This window comes from Equus asinus, chromosome 18 (genome assembly GCF_041296235.1).
Source record: "Equus asinus isolate D_3611 breed Donkey chromosome 18, EquAss-T2T_v2, whole genome shotgun sequence".
Lineage (NCBI taxonomy): Eukaryota > Metazoa > Chordata > Mammalia > Perissodactyla > Equidae > Equus > Equus asinus.
The window spans coordinates 30,029,855-30,044,439 of NC_091807.1; the positions used below are offsets into that span (position 1 = coordinate 30,029,855).

Here is a 14,585-nt window from a genome sequence, read left to right on the forward strand (position 1 = left end):
GTGTTACAGTTAAGCACGCGATTTGGAGTGAAGAATTCAGATGTTGCTGCTTTGCTGGTCCAGGCTGTTAATACTCTCCTGGTTCTTCCTTCATTAGGAATCGCAGAACTTTGTCTGTGGCACAGAGATGCCACACTCCCAATATAGGGCAAACTTCTTCATTCTCCTGGCAAATCCATTCAACCTTCCTTAGCTTTCCAAAGTAGAAATCCTTTGCTTCTTCAATTTGTCAGCAGTTTCAGTACACTGACCTGCTGCATTGATTCGGCAGCTTCATCACTCCCACTGCCTAAGCCAAGATGCTTTCTCTCCAGGACAGAACCTGTCTTCGTAATTCTCTGTGTCTAAACGGGCCTCTGAGGAGCAGGACTGGGGGCTTATCCAGAACTGTGGCAACACGGGAAGATGTTCCTGACGTATCTTGACCTTGTCTAGCAGCTACGGTAAGGTCATAGTATTTTCCACCACACTCTGCATCAAAAATTTTCTTGAACCATTCAACAAATTAAAAAAGACTTGAAACTTTTCTTTCAATGATTTGCCTGCAAGAATTACAGATGGTCCCTGACATGATGGTTGGACTTAATGAGTTTTTGACTTTACGATGGCAAAAAGTGATATGCATCCTGTAAAAACTGTATTCTGAATTTTGCTCTTTTCCTGGGCAAGTGATACATGGTACGATCCTCTGTCATGATGCTGGGCAGCAGCAGTGAGCTGCAGCTCCCAGTCAGCCCGTGACCACGAGGGTGAACGACTGATACACTTACGACCATTCTGTTTTCACTTTCAGTCCAGTATTCAACGTTACATGAGATGCTCAACACTTTATTATAAAATAGACTTTGTGTTAGCTGATTTCGCCCAACTGTAGGCTAATGGAAGTGTTCTGAGCATGTTCAAGGTAGGCTTGGCTAAGCTATGAGGTTCAGTATGTTAGGCATATTAAATGCATTCTTGACTTATGATATTTCAACTTACGATGTTATCAGGATGTAACCTCATCATAAGTCAAGGACGATATGTATTTTGTCAACCTTCATTCTCTTAAAACCTGCTTGTAGTATTAAAAAATTCTGGATATATTCATGTTCCAGCTTGCTTGGAGTTTCCCTTTCTTCAAGGTAATAGAATCAGGGAACCGCATAGCCATAAACTGACAATAAGCAGCCCCCACACACAATTGTTCCGTCTTTGTTAGGGCCAACTGCAGAGACTCATTCAAGCAAGCCAGTATCACCTTTTCCTACTGGAAGCAGACGCACCATTGGAGTATGATAATGGAAGGAAACCTTTATGCTGTAGATATACAGACATATTTTAGAGATGCCACAGAAGTGGTTGGCTGGTCATTTAGAAGGTCATCATGGTTGAAGGTGTAATCTAACTCTGAGGCACCAGAAACTCGATTTTTTCAGTGAACTTGGACTTGATCATGCTCTGAGGAACTGGCTAATGCTATCCAAAGTCTCAGGAGACTGATATATACACCTGGTGGGCATTTGACTGCCTGGGTAATGGTGATGGGGGACAGGGGAAAGGAGGGAGAAGGGAGTGGACAGCTATTAGCTTGTTCACTTTGTGCGAAGAGCCAGATTGCAAAATATATGAGTAAGAGGGAGGGGACTCATAGGACATCTGGAAAATGTATTGGCCCAGGTATTCAAACAGCCAGTGTAATGGAATGGGTAGATTTATGTATCCAGGTGGAGAGCCAGTCATTAGAGAACTAGCTGTGCTTAGTTCCTGAGTCCCCACCAAATGTGTGCCTTCAGCTAATCTGGAAATCTGCTGGCTGCCTGCTGAAGGGCAGGTGGCTGGAATCCACCGACAGTTCCACATCATGGTGTATTCTGGGCCAGCTAGATGGAGGGGACCACGGCCAGAGGACTATGAGGTGTGCAGTAAAGACTGGGGCTCATCACCCAAGAGAGGGTGCCTGTAGAACTCAACACTGGGGACCCCTCCAGCTTAGTGGTGCCATCCTTCACTTATGTCCCGCATTTCCAGTTAGTCTTGCCCCTCAACCTAGTTAAATACTCACTTCCTGATATTTGCTAAACTATCAGGACCATGAGCGTCCCCTCAGATTCTGCTTCAAATACTTGACAGCTGAGCCAGCAACCTTCTCCATACATTCCCCACAGGCCCATGGATTTCTGACCAAGCACTCCACCTACTGGTGACACTAGATTCTCATAGACTCAGACCTTAAACCCTGCCGTCCCAATGTCTTACTGACAACACTTTGACAGATTCTGTTATGTTAGAGGGGATGCTCACACTTGCTTTATCCCATGATTAACAGAAATTTCAAACTATTGAAAAAAATGTAATGTCTGTTAGAGGCGCTATCCATGAAGCAATAAGAGATTAATTTTATTATAAGCCAGACACTGATATGATGAAGTCAGAAACAAAAACTAGCTTCTTGTCTCGGTGAGGGGGGGCCCAACTAGTCAAGAGGATGGCAAGAAAGGCCACTGAAGTCCTTATTCAGCCTCATCCTAATTCGGACCGATTCTCCTAATATGCAGCCTTCAACTCCATGATTTGGCAAACCCTGGACATTTTAGATCGCGAAACTACCACTTGTGTGACATGCCCAAAATAATATTTTTACAGACTCATGGAATCCTACTAGCACTAGGTGACAAAGCAATGTGGTTATTTGGTTATTTAGAAATGACATTTAGTGTCAGGATTCTTAAAAAATCAATTCTTCAGTATTTTAAATGCCATTTTACAAAAAGCAGAAAATGCTCAAATGTGTTAAACTGGTTGATAAAATGAAGATGACAGTAATAAAATTTCTAATAAAAAGTACAGTATGATAGTAAAATTACTGCAGAAAAACCACACCCTTATTGTGGCAAAAACAGAAAATGATGTATCTGCATAAGATGTTATTTGTTTTGGCAGGTGAATCATAATCCTATACATCACAGTTGTGAAATGGTTGAAAAACATGAAGTAAAAGTATTACGGAATTAAAGAACTATTTTTTAAAAATTAAGAAGTCATAAATGTAAAAAATGAGCATAAAAGAAAGTCTTACTGCAAAGTCTACTGACCAACAAGAAGACTCTGCTTTGCTATGCTTCTAATTTCTGGAACATCTCACTAGAAATTGTGCCTCCAGGGGCTGGCCTGGTGGTGTAGCAGTTAAGTTTGTGCACTCCACCTCAGCAACGTGGGTTCACGGGTTGGGATTCCAGGTGCAGACCTACACACCACTCATCAAGCCATGCTGTGGCAGCATCCCACATACAGAATAGAGGAAGATTAGCACGGATGTTAGCTCAGGGCAATCTTCCTCAAGCGAAAAGAGCAAGATTGGCAACAGATGATAGCTCAGAGCCAGTCTTCCTCACCAAAAAAAAAGTGCCTCCAAATGGAGAAAGCACATATCAAATAGTCCATACTTGAACCATCAAGGTTGAAGAGTCTGTCTTGTTGATCAACTGATGTTTATTGGACACCCATGATGCACTGCACATTTCGGAATATGGAAGCAGAGCAAAGAGAAAAAAGACAAGTATACACTCCATAGAGTGTATTCTTGGTGGGGGTACTCTGGGGCTAGGTAAGGGGATGTATGCTGATGAAATGATTAATAGAGTAATTCAACTCATTTACATATGTTTGGTTTTTGATATATAAGTGGATCATGAACTCTTAATTTGTCCTTTCTTTCTTGTTTTTCTGTTGTTTTTTCTTCTTTGCTACCCTCCAATATTGAATATCCTCTTGTTCCCTTAATTACTAAAATTTCTAAACTTTGTTAGGCATAGATCTGCCAAGTTGAAAATGCCAGATGTATCTGCTTCTACAAGAACAACTAATGATGATAACCACAGCAAAAGCCTGTATAGCAGTTAATAAGTGTCAGGCAGTGTTTTAAACTCTTCATGCATATTACTCATGTAGTCCTCTCAACAACCCTAGGAGGCAGATGCTATTATTATCCTTACTTTGCAGATGTGGAAACTGAACAACAGGGAGTGGCTTGGCCAGGCTCTTACAGCTGGTGAGTCCTGGAGCTGGGGGGGAACCCAGGCAGCTGGCCCCAGAGCTCTATTCTGAAGTTCTAAAGACGATTTTTATATTTTCTTCTGAACATTTGAAAGTTTTGCTTTTCGCATTGGAGTTTTTAATCTTTCTATAATTACTTTTGAGCATGATAGGATTTAGGTATCTATTTTTATATGAATAACTCGTTTTCCCAGTTCCATTCATTGATAGGCAAACATAAAATTTGTATGGATGTATGAGATCATTTCTGCTTTTTACACTATTCTCTTGGCGAATTTGTCTATCTCTGGGCCTATATCAGACTGCCTCAATTAATTTAAATCCAAGAAATTCTCTACCACTTTATTCCTCTTCTCCAGGAGGAGTCTTGGTTACTCTAGACGCGTGTTCCTCTCAAAACATTTTAGATTCAGCTTTTCCTATTTCCCAGAAAACCCCCTAAGGATTTTTAAGAAATCAGGCTTGCAATAAATCTATGAATAAATTTGGAGAGAATTCACATTTTGTGATAGTGACTTTTCCTATCCGTGAATATGGCATATACCTCCATTATTTGAATATTCTTTAATGTCTTTTAATAGAGTTTGAGGAATTTCCACATAAAGATCTTGCACATCTTTTATTAGACTGATTAAGCAAAGTTTTATTGAAGTAAGACACCCTTACAACAGAGTTCACCATTTTAAGTGTGTATAAGCTCTATGAATTCTTACAATGTGAATATGCTTTTGTTACCAGCACTCAGATCTAGGAAAAGAACATTGCCAGCACCTCAGAAGTCCCCTTCCAGACTCTACTCTTCCTCTGGATAGCCACCACTCTGACTCCTAACACTCTAGATTGACTTTACCAGTTTTTGGACTTTATATATATGGAAACTTGTTTGGGTATTCTGTCTACTTCTTGCACTCCACATAATGCTTATAAGATCCATTTATTTGAGTAGTTATAGATGACTCATTCTCACTGACTGTTTTGTATTATTCTGTGACTCTAACCCAGTTTATTTATCCATTTTACTATTGATGGGCATTTGGATTGTATCCAATTTCTTTCTCTTCTTTTTTTTTTTTGAAGATTGGCACCTGAGCTAACAACTGTTGCCAATCTTCTTTTTTTTTTTCCTGCTTTTTCTCCCCAAATCCCCCCAGTATATAGTTGTATATTTTAGTTGTGGGTCCTTCTAGTTGTGGCATGTGGGACACCACCTCAGTATGTCCTGATGAGCGGTGCCGTGTCTATGCCCAGGATCTGAACCAGCAAAACGCTGGGCCACCTAAGCAGAATGCGCAAACTTAACCACTCTGCCACAGGACCGGCCCCTCCAATTTCTGATTATTACAAATAGTGAGGCCATAAACATTCTCATGAATGACTTTTGGTGAACATATGTGTACATTCCTCTTGAATACATGAACAGGAGTGGAATTGCTGAGTTATAGAGTACATGCATGTTTCACCTTTAGTAGATGTTGCCAAACAGTTTTCTAAGCTTCTTGGGCCACTTTGCACTCCCACCAGTATGAAGTTTCCAGTTTTTCCCCATCTTTGTCCACACTTAGTAGTGTCTTATTCATTTTAGTCATGCTGGTAGGTGTATAGTGGTATAGAATTATGGTCTTAGTTGACATTTTCTTGATAACTATTTAATTTAACTATTTAATGGATATCTTCTTTGTGAAATGACATAATTGTCTATAATTTTGCCCATTTTTCTGTTGGGTTATCTGGCTTTAAAAAAAGTCACTTTGCAGGAGATCTTTGTATAAGCTAGATAAGAGTCCTTTGCTCAAGGTCTGCATTTCAAATAGATTCTCCCACTCTGTGACTTACCTTTTCATTCTAAATGGTGTCTTTTGATGAACAAAAGTTCTTAATTAAAAGGTCTGCTAATTCACTTATTTTTTTCTGTTTTTCTATTTTTACTGTTATCACACTTTACGTGTCAGTTAAATAAATCTTTGCTTACTTCAATAGCATGAAAATATTTCCCTATGTTTTATTTCAAAAGCTTTATTGTTTTATTAGGTTGCATCATATGAAATTACCAATAGTCAAGCTATAAAAATGGCAATTTCATATGGTTCAACCTAACATATTTAATCTACAATCAGTCTGGAATCGATGTTCATGTTTGGTATGAGGTAGGGGCCAAGACTTTATTTTATTTGACTGTCCCAGTGTCGGCCTTTCATAAATCAGATGACTGTATCTATGTGGTTATCTTTCTTGATTCATTATTCTGTTTTTGGTTTATTTGTCTATTCTTGTGTCAATACCATACTGTCTTGATAACTATAGGTCTTTTATAAATAGGTCTCAGTTTGTTCTTCTTCAAGGTTGCCTTGGCTACCTTTAACCTTTTGCGTTTCCATTTAATTTTAGAACCTTCTGTTTTCCAAGTATTGCTTTATCTATCTTGACACTATTTTATGTGATGCCTTCAAGTTTAGAATTGTTATGTTTTCTTAGTAAGTTGAATTTTATATCACAATGTTAGTTACTTTATTGTTATTTATCTATAATGAATATGGCTATTCTAGATTTTTTTGTTTATATATTTATATATTATCATCATTTTACTTTGACTATCCCCTCTTCCACATATTTTGGATTTATCTTTTGTCAGTAGAATATAGCTGAATTTTTAATCCAATTTGTTTTAATGTGAGAATTTGATCCATTAATATTAATATTATTATTGGTATATTTAAACTTGTTTTTATCATTTTACTCCAAAATGGATTCTTTTTAATTCCAACCACATCCTCTATTTTTATCCGAAACTTTCTTTTTTTTTTTAGATTGGCACCTGAGCTAACGTCTGTTGCCAATCTTCTCTTTTTTTCTTCTTCTTCTCCCCAAAGTCCCCAGTACATAGTTGTATATTCTAGTTGTAGGTCCTTCTGATTCTGCTATGTGGGACGCCACCACAGCATGGCCTGATGAGCGGTGCTAGGTCCACGCCCAGGATCAGAACCAGCAAAACCCCAGGACCTCCGAAGCAGAGCTCGGCCTTAACCACTTGCCCTGGGACCAGCCCCTATCCTAAGCTTTCTAAGGTTTGCTTTGCCAAGGCCTATGGGGCACACCTGATAATGCTCATCATTCCTGATTTGACTGTCATAAATCTTAAGCCTTTACTCTGGATTTTGGCTCATCAGCTCATCTCTATTTTGACAGTGATTTCTTGATAGTATTTCTTAAACAAGATCTCCAAACCAGAATACCACACCAAGGAGGTTTGCTAACATGAGCACCTATGTAATACGAGTCCTGGGGCTGCATTAGGTGACGATCTTGTCAAAGAAATCATTATATGTATATAAAAAGAAGAAAGTGCCAGTGATAAGGAGGGAAACAGCAAATCAGTCACACACCAAAGATACCATTATTCTCTCCTCGGTCCCTCTCCCTGGCTAGCTCAGGTTTCTGGTAATTTCCATAGGAAAGCAGTGCCCGATTATGTGTTTTTCAATTCTCTGAAGCACAACTTTTAAGGTAGAAGGAAGATCAAAACATTTCCTAGGAAAGCTTAAATGTGATTCAATTTAACCGGGAGACGGCCCTCTAAATGTTTGATCCACCGTGAGCTCAAGCAAAGCAATGGAAGCCTTACTTTTTCTTGCACTAGATGGCAGTGTTTCTCTGCCAACCAAACCAGATTTACAGGCCGGCTGACCAGCTGGCCCACTTCCCCTAGGAGGCGCCCAAGCGCTCCCGGTAGCTTCCTGACTCAAGAAGCCAAGTTAGAACCGGTACAAGCTTCTATTTACCGAGGGAGGCGCGATGCCCACGGTCCCCTGAGGCTTGTGACTCAGTAAGAAGTCGGGAAGGGAAAAGAGAGTGAGCGAAAGAGAAGACAGGGTATACTTAGTTACAGCAAACGCTTCAGTGAAAATGCACCGGGAAGCAGACGCCTGCCTGAGAAAGTATCTTTGGACCTAACTTTGGATTTGAGGACAGATCTTTCTTTTCTTCTCTTTGACGTTCCATGTTCATAAGCTTTCTTCATTCCATTGTCTTGGAAAGAATATTAATAATAGTGCTGTTTTAGGTCTTAGTATGACTCAAGTAGGGCTCAATTCACCTTACAAGGTGCTTACTTTATGTCATTGTGCCTCCTAATTTAAAGGAAAGGTTTTTTTTCTAGAACACTTCTTTTAGTATTGTCACTTTTCACTGATAGATATTAATGGAGATAATTCCATGTTAAAAAATTGTGCTAGCACTTTGGTGGGTACAAAGAAGTACTTGGTAGGTACTGAAAAAGTACTATTATACTGTTGCATAAAGTATTGGGTTGTCAAAAATGATGCAACCAGCCCCTTATCTAGGAAGGGGCTGTATTTTCAAATTTTTGGAACTCAAAATACGTTTTCTAATTAAAATGTTTTACATGGGCAGTTAGTTCTCCAAATTAACCCATAATATTACTTTATGTTTTATTTTCTTTTGTCATTAGCGTAATCTATGGTTATAAAAAATAGCAATATAAAGAAAAATATTGTAATCCCCTCAAATCCTGTCCCCAGAGACAATCACTATTAACATATTGGTGTCAATATTTTTCTCTGTGCATTACTAACAATTGTTGTCACTTTTTATTATTAAGAGCATTTCCCTTCATCAATAAAATTCCTTCAAACATGAACTCTGGAAAGAGACTGCCTGATTTGATTTTTGGAATTACTATTGAGCTTGATTTCTCTATCTACAAAGCATAAATAAGATAATATAGGTTATGTGCTTGCCATAGTGGCCAGGCTCATAAGAAATGCCCAGTAAATGTTAGCTTTTATATGGTTATTACCACTATTACATAAACTTTTCTCTTATCATAAAATTATTATAAAAAGCTTAGAAAATACAAAGTATAAATAACACAAAAATCACATATGATCCCACTGCACAGAGGTGATCATTGCTAACCTTTCGAAAGTTTTTTAATACTTCTCTTTTTAAAATCCAAATGGGGATCATACTGTATGGTTTTGTTTACTGTGTTTTGACATTATGATCTCACAAAAAAAAAAACCCTAATTTTACTGACTGCAAAATACTCTATTGTATGGATGTAATTCAGTTTACTATTTCTCTATCACTGGATGTTTGAGTGTCTTCCGATTTTTGCTATTATAAACAATGATGTGATGAATCGCATAGATATAAAGCTTTGTGTGCTTTCGGCTTATTTCTCTAGATTACTGTCATAAAAGTGGAATTATTGAATCAATGTATATGAACTATTTTTAAATTCTTGATATATATTGGCCAAATTCTTTTTTAAAAGGTTGAACTGATTTATATTTCTACCAGTCTCAATAAGAGTGCTTGTCACTTTAAGTAGTCCTTTATTTTGAATTTTGGCTAATTTGAAAAGTAGAAAATGCAATCCCGTTTTACTTGTTGTTACTTTGATGAATGATAAGACTTTTTTTCTTCATATTATCATCTATTCTGTGAAACATCTTTTTCCTTTGTCCATTTTCCTGTTGTGGTCTTATTTTTTTAAAAGTCAATTTGTGTCACCTTTTACATAATACATATATTAACTCATTGCCATATTCATAGTAGTTATTTTTCAAAATTTGCAATATACTCTTTATTAGGCTTATAGTGGAATTTTCTTGTGGAAAAGAGAATTCAAATTTGAGTGCAGACAGACCTGTTTTATGTGTGTGTAGGAGGATTTCTTCTTTTGCTTTTTGCTTGAAAATGTCCTTCCTCACCCAGAGATCAGGTTAAATTTTCTTCCATAATTAACAAGTAATCCATGGGGTAACATTTTGAGACCATGTGGCTCTTCCATTTCCCAACGAACTTTCACCCACTGACTTGAGTATCCATTGATAGTTCTTGCCTGAATCAGTTGTTTCATTGATGATTGCAATATATATTTAATTCTGAAAAATTTAGCAGTTTTAATCCATCTGGAATTTGGTTTGAATACAACATGAGATGAAAACTTAAACTGACTTTATTCCCTCCAAGCATAGATATTTACTTTTTATTAATTAGTTTTAACTAAAAAAGTAACACGTGTGATAAAAATGCAAACAGTTAAAAAAGGAAATACAATAAAGAGTAAGTTCTCTTGTTACCCTAGTCCTTCAGTTCCCCTCTTCAGAGTGAACGCTACCCGTTTCTTGTATAACTTTCTAGAATGATTCTAATATACAAGTGCATATATGCACGTGTGTGTGTGTTCATCCATTTTTTTTTTTTTTTAGGTTTGTGAAACTTTTATTGCTTTATCAATTTTAATAATTCATGATTATTCACTGCTGGGGAACTTATTGTGATTTCAGACCTGCAAAAACGTTTTAGACTTTTAAATTTTCCTGGGGAAAAAAGTCCATAGAGTATTCTTTACCTTCCATTTTGTTTTGTTGTGAGATTTTGATGACCCAGAACAAAAGGTACTTGATTTAAGAGGTAGAGGGACAAATCTGTTTATAAGTCCCAATTTTGAAACAAAAATGATTATAAGGCCAATGTATCCCAACAAAAATATGCATGCTGATTATTTCAGTGCTTCAAATTAAGATCTAACCAATTTTAGGTTTTTAGATTTACCAATGACTGAGAGTTCTATTATTAATGGTATTTAACCAGAAATATCTTTTGGTAAACATGATTTCAGTAGATATTTGGGAGAAGTAATTCATGTATATGCCTGTTTATTAGAAATTGTTGGGGGATGAAAATGCATGGCCAGCTGATACTGACAAAGTTATTTTCTTTTTTTTTTTCTTTTTTTTTTTCATCTTTTTTTTTTTTTTTTATTAATGTTATGATGGATTACAAGCTTGTGAAATTTCAGTTGTACATTTTTGTTAGTCATGTTGTGGGTACACCACTTCCCCCTCCGTACCCTCCCCCCACCCCCCCTTTTCCCTGGTAACCACAGATCAGATCTCCTTCTCAATATACTAATTTCCACCTATGAGTGGAGTCATATAGAGTTCGTCTTTCTCTGACTGACTTATTTCGCTTAACATAATGCCCTCGAGGTCCATCCACGTTGTTGTGAATGGGCCAATTTCGTCTTTTTTTATGGCTGAGTAGTATTCCATTGTGTATATATACCACATCTTCTTTATCCAATCATCAGTTTCTGGGCATGTAGGCTGGTTCCACGTCTTGGCTATTGTAAATAATGCTGCGATGAACATAGGGGTGCAACGGACTCTTGAGATATCTGATATCAGGTTCTTAGGATAGATACCCAGTAATGGGATGGCTGGGTCATAGGGTATTTCTATTTTTAACTTTTTGAGAAATCTCCATACTGTTTTCCATAGTGGCTGTACCAGTTTGCATTCCCACCAACAGTGTATGAGGGTTCCTCTTTCTCCACAACCTCTCCAACATTTGTCGTTCTTGGTTTTGGATGTTTTTGCCAATCTAACGGGGGTAAGGTGATATCTTAGTGTAGTTTTGATTTGCATTTCCCTGATGATTAGCGATGATGAACATCTTTTCATGTGTCTATTGGCCATATTCATATCTTCTTTTGAGAAATGTCTGTTCATGTCCTCTGCCCATTTTTTGATCGGGTTGTTTGTTTTTTTGTTGTTAAGCAGTGTGAGTTCTTTGTATATTATGGAGATTAACCCTTTGTCGGATAAGTGGCTTGTAAATATTTTTTCCCAATTAGTGAGCTGTTTTTTTGTTTCAATTCTGTTTTCCCTTGCCTTGAAGAAGCTCTTTAGTCTGATGAAGTCCCATTTGTTTATTCTTTCTATTGTTTCCCTCAACTGAGGAGTTACAGTGTCCGAAAAGATTCTTTTGAAACTGATGTCAAGGAGTGTACTGCCTATATTCTCTTCCAAAAGACTTATTGTCTCAGGCCTAATCTTTAGGTCTTTGATCCATTTTGAGTTTATTTTGGTGTGTGGTGAAAAAGAATGGTCGATTTTCAATCTTTTGCATGTGGCTGTCCAGTTTTCCCAGCACCATTTGTTGAAGAGACTTTCTTTTCTCCATTGTAGGCCCTCTGCTCCTTTGTCGAAGATTAGCTGTCCATAGATGTGTGGTTTTATCTCTGGGCTTTCAATTCTGTTCCATTGATCTGTGGACCTGTTTTTGTACCAGTACCATGCTGTTTTGATCACTGTAGCTTTGTAGTATGTTTTGAAATCGGGGATTGTGATTCCGCCGGCTTTGTTTTTCTTGCTCAGGATTGCTTTAGCAATTCGTGGTCTTTTGTTCCCCCATATGAATTTTAGGATTGTTTGTTCAATTTCTGTGAAGAATGTTCTTGGGTGTGTTCATCCATTTTTACATAATGGAATCATACTATACATACTGTTATGTACCTGGCTTTTTTCTTAACATTTCTGAAGTCCATTTCTTACCAGTACATGAAGGGTTACCTCAGTCTTTTTAATTTTTTCAATGACTGCAGAGAGTGATATTATATGAAAGATGTGTGTATATTTGACCCATTTCTAACTTTAAAATAGACTTTTGTGAGCTAGACTGGGAATGTGCCATGTATAATTGTGACTTTTCTGTGGGAATAGATGTGTTGTCATCAGTGGCCCCTGGAGCATTTCCAACCCCCGCGGGCAGGTAAGCTCACTGAGGGCACTGCCTGTCTTCTTCTCTGCCGTATTCCCTGTGTCTATCACTGGGATATAAATCAGCCCCTTAGGCCCCCTAAATTTCTCTATTTCAGCCCTCATCCTCAACTTGTAGCCCTGAATACATGACCTCTTCTACAGATCTCCTTTCCTTTACCCCTCTAGAGGCTTCTATGTACTGGATAGTGAGTGTGATAACTTGGAGATGCCTGAACAAGTGCAATAATTAGAGAATTGTTAACAATTAGCCCCCAAGGGACCAATCATAAATGCAATTTAATAAGGGCTGGTTTACGAGCACACTACTGGACATGACCTCTTGTCATGACCAGTAACTGGCCTTCCTTGATCGTCCCAGTCTCTAATTACCACTTCCTGTCTTTGGAACACCCAGCTCCCACAATTTTTGGCCCAACCTGGACCTTTAATCCATTGTTGGATTTATCACTATTTCTCATCACCATCCTATCCTCACTTCTTTCCTTGATTGGCTTAAACAGTTCCATCATGACATTCAGAGAAAGGGGAGAACAGAATGAACAAGAGTAGTCAGAGAATGTTGGACTCGAATGGAGTCTTCGATGAATGAGTGATGCTGGTGTGTTAGGTTGTGAGGGCTGCCATAACAGAGTACCATAGACTGAGTGGCTTAAACAACAAAAATTATTTTCTCACAACTCTGGAGACTAGAAATCCAAGATCAAGGTGCCCACAAAACTGATTTCTTCTGAGGCCTCTTTCCTTGGCTAGTTGGTGGTTGTCCTCTTGCTGGGTCCCCACACGGTCATCCGTCTGTGCATGTCTGTGTCCTAATCTCATCTTCTTATAAGGACACCAGTCATATTGGATTAGGGCCTGCCATCATGGCCTCGTTTTGACTTAATTGCCTCTTTAAAGACACTATCTCCAAATACTATCACAGTCTGAGGTTCTGGGAGTTAGGACTTCAACATATGAATTTTGGGAACACAATCAAGCCCATAACACTTGGAAAGACGTGGGGAAGGGGAAAGATTTCCCAGGAAAAGAAAATGTAAGCCAACCCTGTCAAAGAGTGAGCAAGGTATAGTGAGCTAGGGGGTATGGTCCTGACCGCCTGGACTGGAGGAGTTGATTGGAGGTAGGGAGATAAATAAGTACAAGTGAGCAGGGGAGTCACCCAGAGGATTGGGGAGGTGTGGCCAGCCATGGAACAGAGCAATGACATGATGGAAGTGACATTTTAGGCAGGTTAAGCTGGTCTCATATTAATACATGTAAGAATGGACCTGAGGTGATGGGGGAAGAGATGGGATGTGGGTGGACGGAATAAAACTGGAAAGAGAAGCAAAAGATTTGAGAAATGATTTGAAGGAGGAAATAATAAAACTTGGAGACAAAGGGCATAAGGGATGGAGAGGAAAAGAAGAAGCAGAAAATTTTCCAGCTGAGAAAAATTGGAATGGAGGTGGTGCCAGGGGGCAGGAAGCTAGATGACACATACTCTATTTAAAAGCAATCTTTTATGAATAATGCTGAAATGAACATAGGGGTACATATATCTTTTTGAATTCATGTTTTCATTCTTTGGATAAATATCCAGAAGTGGAAAATCTGGATTATAGGAATCAACGTTATCTTGATAAAAATTAATTAAATTAAAAATAAAGAAAAGCAGCCTTTACCCTAACTGTTACTGTCTTGTTTGTCAGAAACATAGAATTGTAGAGTTGAGAATGACCCGAGAAGTCGTTTAATCCACTGTCTTCATTTTGTGCACATGGACAAGGCCTGTTTTGTTATATCCTGTATGTCGTCACTTCGTTATTTTACTATTTCCTCTTAGTGTAGCAGTTCTAAACATTACGAAACCCACGGAAAGTAATTGCCATATAGCTCACTAAGGGGAGGAACTCACTCCACCAAGAGGTGGGTCTGGGGCCTGCTGCTCCCCTAACAGGCACTGACTGGGCAAACACA

At 38.3% G+C, this 14,585-nt stretch overlaps 1 long non-coding RNA gene across 2 annotated transcripts in view; it reads left to right on the plus strand.

Annotated features, from left to right (window-relative positions):
- Positions 1-314: 314 nt before the first annotated feature.
- LOC139040982 (uncharacterized) overlaps positions 315-14,585 on the plus strand; it is a 49,216-nt gene continuing 34,945 nt past the window's right edge. For both annotated transcript variants that reach the window (XR_011495379.1, XR_011495380.1), the window contains exon 1: positions 315-443. This is a non-coding gene — a long non-coding RNA (uncharacterized lncRNA). The remainder of the gene's footprint in view (positions 444-14,585) is intronic.